A 9,037-nucleotide genomic window follows, 5' to 3' on the forward strand; every position below is an offset into this window, starting at 1 on the left:
ATAACCTGCAGTAGACTTCTGATCATCAGGCTCACCAACCCAATCAGAATAAGTGAAACCAACCAATAAGGGAGATGCTTCTACACTGTAATGAATCCCAAACTAAACTGTACCTCGAACATAATGAAGTATTATTTTAGCTGCTTTCCAATGACTTTCATGTGGGTTTTGCATAAACTGAGCAATAAGGCCAACAACAAAGGAAAGGTTAGGATGGGTATGGGTCAGATACAAAATTTTTCCTACAAGCTGACGGTATTAGGTAGCATCAACTTCAAGGGAAGTACAAGTTACTAAAAGTTTGGCTCCAGACTGAAAGGGAGAAGGGGTTGGCTTACATTCTTCCATGTGAAGGTGGCGTAGAAGATCAAAGACATACTTGGACTGGGAAAGGGAAATACCTTCCTTGGATTGTAAGACTTGAAGACCAATAAAATAATGAAAGTTTCCTAAGTCAATCATTTCAAACTACTTTTTAAGGTTGGACTTCACATGGTTTATAAGTTTGGGATCACTACTAGTAAGGATAATATCATCAACATAAAGAACAAGAATGATAAGAGACTTACCCACTTTCTTCGTGTAGACAATATTGTCAGAATGACACCTGGAAAAGCCAATATCTAAAAGAAAGCTATCAATTTTGGCATACCAAGCCTGAGGGGCTTGCTTGAGACCATAAAGGGATTTCTAAAGCCAACATACAAGGCTAGAGTCTGTTTTTAAAAATTTGGGAGGCTGTTCCATATAGACTTCTTCATGAAAGTCTCCATGCAAGAAGGCATATTTAACATCCATCTGATGGACTTCCCATCTGAAAGAGGCAACAAGGGAAAGAACAAGGTAGATAGAGTTTATTTTGGCAACAGGGGAGAAGGTTTTAGTATATCCAATGTCTTCAACTTATGAAAAACCCTTAGAAACAAGATGAGCTTTATGTTTATCAACATTTACATATGGTCCAAACTTGCTTCGATAAACCCATTTGCATCTAAAAAAATTTCATCGCTTTGGAAGAGGAACAAGATCCCATGTATCATTTGCCACTAATGAACGATATTTTTCATTCATAGTTGCACCCCAATCTGGATGGCCTGAAGCTACTACAAAGGTGTCAGGGTCATAATTCGCTGAAGCTTGAGCTAGTAAAGAAGTGGCTCTATCAAACTGAGAACGTGTACATCGCTAATTTGTAAGATAACCTACAAGAGCACCTACTACATCCCGAGTAGCATGGACCCATTTTGGAAGCTAAGGAGCTAAAGGAGGATCCTGAGAACGTGGGGGAGGTTTTCATCCTCGCTGTCATCATCTGAAGAAGAAATATTTTTAGAATTAGAAGGGATAGAGAGAGGTGGCACACCCATCGAACTAGGCTCATAGGATGATATATTTTCAGAAAACTTTACATCTCTCCTAATGATAACATTTTTGGATTTAGGTAGAAGAAGTTTATATCCTTTGACATCTTCAGAATATCCAACAAAAATACATTTTTCACTCTTAGGTTCTAAGGATTTATGTTTCTCATTTGGAATATGGGTCCATGCTTCACTTCCAAAAACAAAAAAGTGACTTACATCTGGTTTAATTGAGTTCATGCTTCTTTTGGAGTGATATTATTTAAAACCTTAGTAGGAGTGTGATTTACTATGTAATTTTCACAGTTAATTGCTTCTGCCCAAAAATTAATACTAAGTCCTTTATATTGAAGCATACAATTAGCCATTTCATTTAAGGTGCGATTCTTCCTTTTAGCTACACCATTTTGTTGTGGAGTATATTGAAGAATATGTTGCATTTGAATTCCATGCTAAGTGAAAAAATTGATGAATTTGTTGTTAACATATTCTTCGCCATTATCAAATCTTAGCTTAAGAATTTGATGTCCACATTGTTTCTCAACAAAGGCCTTAAAGACCAAGAACATGTTAAATAATTCACTCTTGAGTTTTAAGAAGTATACCCAAGTGCGTCTCGAGAAACCATCAATGAAAGTTAAGAAATACTTGTAGCCAAAGAATGAAACAATTTGAAGTGGACCACATAGATCATTATGCACAAGCTGTAAAGGGGGTGAGGCGTGCCAAGAGGCACATTTTTCAAAACTATCATGATGATTTTTTCTGAGTACACATCCGAAACAAACACCATCTCTGCAAGATACCATAGGAAGATATGTCACCATATTTTCTTTACATAGATTTTGAAGGGAACAATAGTTTAAGTGACCAAATCGTTCATGCCAAAGTTTTCTCACTTCGTCATTATGAGAAAAATTTATTGAGGGAAGAGTTGATGATCCAAAGTTGTTAAACTTATACAACCTTATAGAATCATCAACAATTCCAGTAGCTAAAATCTATCTAGGATCTCTTAGATCCTTAATTACAACATCGTGAGGTGAAAATTCAATGGTTTTACCTTCACCTGAATGAGTTATTTGATATACAGATCGAAGGTTGTAGGATAAGGTTGGAACACATAATACATCATTAAATTGACAATTTTTTAGATGAATAGTTTCAATCCCTACAGCACTAAGAGATCTATCATCACCAACATATATATTTTTGGTGTTACAATCATTTAAAGAAGAAAACATGGCTTTATTTTTTTCCATGTGATAAGAAGCTCTAGAATCAATGAGCCACTCATGAGAATGAGAAGAAGAAGATACATTTAGTGCATAACCAGATCGAGATGCTTGACAACCACATGTAGAAATTGCTACTTGTGAAGATGAAGTTGAAGTTGAAGAGTGCTCCAAATGGATGTTATGCTTCTTCATTGCTGCTTCCAAGGCTTCCATCTTCTTAAAGAATTTGGATTCTAAGTGGCCATCTCAATTACAAAAGTTGCACATATCTATCAATCTTCTTCCCTTTGTTTTTATTTGCCTTATCATTTTATTGAATTGATTTTTCATTTTGATAATGAAAGTGCATAGGATCCTTGGTTGGTTTAGGATCATTATTTTTAGGATGCTACTTCTTAGGATTCTTTGAACTTGGTTTCTGCTAGGTGGCTAAGGCTTTCTTAGAAGAGTTTCCAATATTAAGAAGACCAAGATGTAAAAAAATTTCTTGTTCTCTTATTAAAGAATCACAAAAGGCATCAAAATAGGGAGACTTGTAGCCCGCATGGGTTTGGTCTCATTGTCAGCGAATAGTCTACTAAGACGTTCATGCCACTGTGCAGGTCACAGGTTCAAGTGTCTTGTCTTACCCTGAAGGGTCATTCCTTGCGGGCTGGGTGGTTCCCCCTAGTTGTTATAGTGGCAGCCAGTGGGATTCAACCCCGTGTAACGCGAGTACGATACCACCGTCGTTGCCAATTCAGCTAGATTTAAAAAAAAAAAGAGGGAGACTTGTAGGCTTGTCCTTGAGAAATAAATGCTTCTTTAGTAGAATGGAAGATGGAAACAAACACAAAGTAGGCTAGTCCTACTTAGTAAGAATGGAATAGATAAGGATACCATCTTATTTCTTAACCTTAACACCTTCCAAGAGAAGTCTAAGGGTCTTGAATTTGGACAAAAAATATTCAATGGAAGAAAAATTATTGGGGTCCAATGTAAGAAACTCATTTTCGAGTTAATGGGCTCTAATTTCATTTTTAATTCCAAAAATTTTATTTTGTTGTTTCATTGCTTCATTAGGGGTATTAAGTTCTGCGATATTGAATCTAAGGTCTGGAGAAATAAACATCCCTATCAACCCACGTGCTTGATCTTGCTTATTTTCCCATTTGACTACCTTATCTTCATCTCTAGGTTTATATTTTTGGCCTGAGGCTATTCCAAGTGGAACTAAGAACTATCAGTGAAATGACACTAATCAAAATCCCAGAAGCCGACTCACTCTCCTATAAACATCTATATATGGATCCCTCATACAAGAGATCCGGGGGCTGGAATTTTGTAATTTGCAAGGAAGTGTTGTTGGTTTCTCTTTGAAGACATTGTTGGGTGATCTTGCTTTGTATGAGGTGAAGAGGGCTTTCATGATGGGAGGATGATGTTGGATCAGACAGCTTGGTTGTAATCCTCTCTTCTACTACTTCTATCAATAAAGATATTTGAGTTTTCCTCCATATGCTTGTATATCTCTGAATCTTGTTTGTGTATGCATTTATATGGTTAATGTACGTATGATCCTACATTATTTATGGTTATAGATCTCTATGCTTTGATGATATTTTGTTGCCTTGGCTCTACAGGTGTTCTTTGAAGCGGGACAAGTGAGAAAGGAGTGGCGAAAGCTCTATCAAAGGAGAGAGGAAGCAAGCAAGGAGACTAGCAAAAGACTGAGGTTGGTGCTCTTTACTTCTTTCTCATCTGTCTCTAATAAAGGAAAACACAAATAACTTTAATCTGTTTGTTTCTAAGATAGCTACCCGTCTTAGTGGGACTAGCAACTCTGAATGGACACTATTTTTCTCGATAACAAAATGGCGACTCCACTGGAGAGCGAATAGTTTGTTTGTTTCATTACTGTTGTTTACTTTATAAACCACAGACGGAGCCTGAAGTTAAGCCAGCTAGCCTTCGAACTGCTTTTTCTATGAAACTGCAAAGTAGATCAACGTTGCTTCAGTCAATCTCTGGGTTGGTTTATGGACTAAAAATCTAGATTGCAAACATCCTAAGTGCCTTGGTGGTAGCTCAAATAACCTCATTAGATCAGACCCTATACTTTGTGTTTACTGAAAATCATTAGCTCAGCCTAAATCCCTGAACTTAGCTGCAAACTGTGAGCAAAAACCAAGCTCAGTCTCGTCCCTGGACCATCGCACTGTCTCTTCTTGCCATTCTGGATGCATTGCACCTCCCATGTGCTGTAGGTGAGATACATCCCTCTTTCCTTGTGTTACAGGTGCCTCCATGAGACTGTTTCTGCCTCCATATTTTGGTTTTTTCTTCATTGTCTTCAGCTTTATTTAGTAGTTTTGTTGTTTGTGATCAGTATATCTCTGTTGAAACCATCTTCCTTTGCATTATTCAGCCTCCATTGATAAAGAATTGTGAATGTTTTTTTATGTATTTTTCGTCATTTACAGTTCTCTTGTGCAAATAATAGCTTAATCGAACTATCGTCTTTTGATTTGAAAGTGTTGCAAGTGTCGTTTTCAGTCAAGAAAAAGAGTATTACAAAGAATTCCTCTTTCAGACAGTTGATTACACTTTTGCCATTGTATTTGATTTGAATCATTAGTATTTCAAGTGTCAAAAGCAATTTTGAATTCGAAATCGGAAAGTGTCATCTTGGCTTTACTTTTGTTTTTTGAAAAGAAAATTGTTAGTACTGTCACTTTGAAAGAAGATAATTCAGATCTATACTTTGTTTTCTTTTTGTCATTTTCACATTAAGGAAATTGAAAAAACAATACATGCATGTGCATTTGCATTAAGACCGCATGCTTAAGTTGATTTAAGAAAAGTGCATCTAGTGTGTGCTCTCTACTCTATGTTGAAAGAATTTCATTTCTCTTTCCTAAGTAGCTAGGATTTTCATTGAAAAAAGAAAATAAACGACTGTTTATCATCTTAGATTGCATATTTAGGAATTGTATATCTACATCACGCAATGAACCTTAAAGGCAAACTTCTTAAGAAAGATCAACTGTAAAATAAACCTCAATGAACATAAAAACGCTTTGGAACCTAACACACAACATTTAGAAGTCTAGGCTAGAGACGTATTCCAGCGCCGTAAAGCCTAGTAACAATCGCTTTCATCGTAGGTTGGGTGATTCCTCCTCTTTGAGATGACAAGTGCTAGTATGGACTTGTGCTCCCATGTACCGTCGAGTATATATTGGGATACCACAATAGGCTACATCCTTTATCCTTAGGAAGCCGTGTCTGCCACCCTATCGATCGCAATGCACTGAACACAACATTTGGGAAGATTGAGCACTTGTCACTTCAGGCTCATTAAAAATCGAAGGCGAACTAGAGTCATCTTTAGCTTTTTCTCGAATCTTAAAAATTGAAAAAGCAAGTTGTGTCAAAGCGTCATAAAATTTATTTTAATCGGAATAACATTTTCCCCTGTTTATTTTGATTTGATCAAGTAATCCGCAATCGTGGAAGAAAGTCAATCAAAACCCCATCGTTCGCAGAGACTAACAAGTCAACCATCTTTGACTCCAGAAACAAAACCATTATGGGCCAAGCGATCTCGTTTAACTGGGTCAAAGTCCCTTGGTTTGTTTGAAACTTGTGTTTCAACATCCTCAGAGACTCCAGTTACTCCAACTATTTCTGGTAACCCTGCCTCTACAGAAAAAGTTCCATAGTTACAAGAGGAAAGTAGAACTGATGCTACTGTAACGGTAAACACATCTATTCCTGAACCAGTTCCATCTAGGACTGACTTGGAAAGTGTTAACCCTCCAACATCTATCACTGCAGAGTGTGCACCTTGTTCGGCACCAGAAATATTTTACGGACCTGAGATTCTACCTCTTCCACCTAGACTGATTGCGATAGAAGAGATTGTGGAGGATCTTCCATCTAGTACCCCATTACATTTTGGAACTGGGATCCACCTATATCCTTTTAATTCAGAAGATAGTCAACCTTCATCGCAAGTTCCTGTAGAATCGCTAGGAAGTCTTTTAAATAGACTCAATATGTCTGGACAGCCATCGACATCTAGGATTGTGTCATCTGATACAGCAGTAGCAGAACTTCTTGCCACTACTCCGACAATGTTCGCTGGTGTACCATCTGTCCCAACTAGCTCTCAATCGCTAGATGGAGTCCACCCAGGAACTGTTTCGACAATATGGTTTGTTCCCGTTTATTCATCCGGAACAATATCTGGAATTTCTTATGTTGAGTCTCAGCAAATTGATCCTCCTCAACAGTATCAATTTGGGTAGTCTAGTCTACAAGGACCAATTTTCCCTTTGAACACTAGATTGCCACCATATGGGGGGCAGTATGCCTTTTCATTGTTCCCTCTAGGAGAATAAACATATGAGAGTTCACAACAAAATTCAGGTCAAGTTGGAATTGCATCCAGTGGTTGGGTGCCAATACTGCCTCAACAACCAAGAATTGTATATTCAATGCAACCAAATCTACCTGTGTCGAATATTCCCACTACACCAGCTATTGTAACTATGTCGCAAGTACAAGCACTGCCTATTGTATGTCAAACTCAAGTCTCTCAGGTCGTAATACAATAGCCTCTTGTCTCAATGACTCAACCACAATCGCCTATTAGTGGCTCCTTAACTAAAGCGACTCAGGCTCAAACGGGTACTATCACCCCTCATCTTGGTCAAACATCCAGTATTGGACAACATCAAATGAATTCACAACCATGGCTGGTGCAATATCAACAACAACAATTCCAGCAAGCTCACCGAGGACCTGAGCAACAAAGCTTTGTAGGTAATGGGCAGCCATATATTCAAAACGGTCACCATCAATCATATCATAATGGTTATGCCCATCAACATTATCAAAGTTATCAGCATCAAATACATTATGCTGGTATGCAAAGACCCACTGCTCAGGTGATCCCATCTTATCCTGGGTATGCTTTGCCAAACCTGAACCAACAGTTGCCTTTCGTCGCAATGTTGGAATTACCAGATCTGAATCGAATAAAAAATGATCCAATTTCTTACGCCCCTTGGTGGTCGGCGATTCCTCATAAACTTCCGTCAGATATTCCTAAATTCAATGGGAATCCGGGTGAAGATCCATCAAATCATGTGATGAATTTTCATCTGTGGTGTTCGTCTAACACTCTCAATGATGATTCGATTAGGCTTTGCCTTTTTCAGCGAACATTAATTGGTCTGGCAGCAAAATGGTACATCGAATTTTCTAGAGCTTCATTCGATAACTTCAGTGCCCTTGCCACAACCTTTTTAACCCATTTTCAGCTACCCATAAGGTACAAAATAGGAACAGAGCTTCTTACCAATGTTAAGAAGACAGCAGCCACTCACATATCTAATCATATTCATGAGTGGCGATGTCGTCGTCGAATGGTAAAAACATATGTTCCTGATCAGCAGCTAGTTGAATGGTTTATTAAGTCATTGTTACCTTCTATTATAGAAGATGTGGCTAAGGGGGGAGTTGTCACTGAAGAGCAAGTCATTGCTCGTGTGCAATATCTAGACTTGATTTATACTCAGTTTGGTATGCTCTATGACAAAATTCCTGATGCTCCCAGACCAAAGTTTTTCGTTCCTCCTCCTCCTAAATCAAGTAAATACTCTCATGCTGGCGATGGCGTGATAGGCACAACCAGCACGAAAACTGCAAAGGCTACATCTAAGAAGGCTTGTATGGTTTATGTTCAAAATGCAAATGAAGAACTTCTTGCCTCGGAGGTTAATGCCGTGTCGACCGACAAAAGCAAAGAACCGAAGCAGCCAGGGGGCAAGAAGAAAGGGAAAAGAAAAAAGAAGAAACAGGATGATTCGTCTCCTGAAAAATCTTCTGCAAACCCTTCTGGACGAAAGAAACCTAATCAACCATGTATCATATGCGATGAGGACCATTGGATGATAGATTGTCCATATAAAGCCAAAGTTAAGAAAATCTTTAAGAATTCAGGAACTTCAGCGGTATTGACTGATCCATTTCCAAACCCAGAAACCAATCTGGTTGCTAGTGACAATGCTTCCCCATCCCCCCAAGTGCTTATGTTGTCCATTTTGAAACATCAAAACGATGCTTTGATATCGACAAGGAATAAAGATTATGGGAATCCACAACCGTCGAACAACAAGGTTGCAGATCAACCTAGTAGTTTGATAACAACTTCAACCGAAGTTATGCCACCCATCGTTCCTGAGCTAACAATAAAGCCGCCAAAGGGAGTAGTACACAAATCGATTTTTAATCATCGTGCCCAAGCAGCATAGAATTATAATATAGTAGAGGATCTGGCCCAATCACCATCCGCTATGTCGACACTTGAAGTACTGCAAAATTGCCCCTCCCAAAAGCAAGCTCTATTATCAGAAATAGGTGGGATTGACCCAGCGGATTCCAATCTGG

This window comes from Pinus tabuliformis, chromosome 6, assembly GCF_031772625.1.
Source record: "Pinus tabuliformis cultivar Carrire ecotype Pingquan chromosome 6, CPIR1, whole genome shotgun sequence".
Taxonomy (NCBI): domain Eukaryota; kingdom Viridiplantae; phylum Streptophyta; class Pinopsida; order Pinales; family Pinaceae; genus Pinus; species Pinus tabuliformis.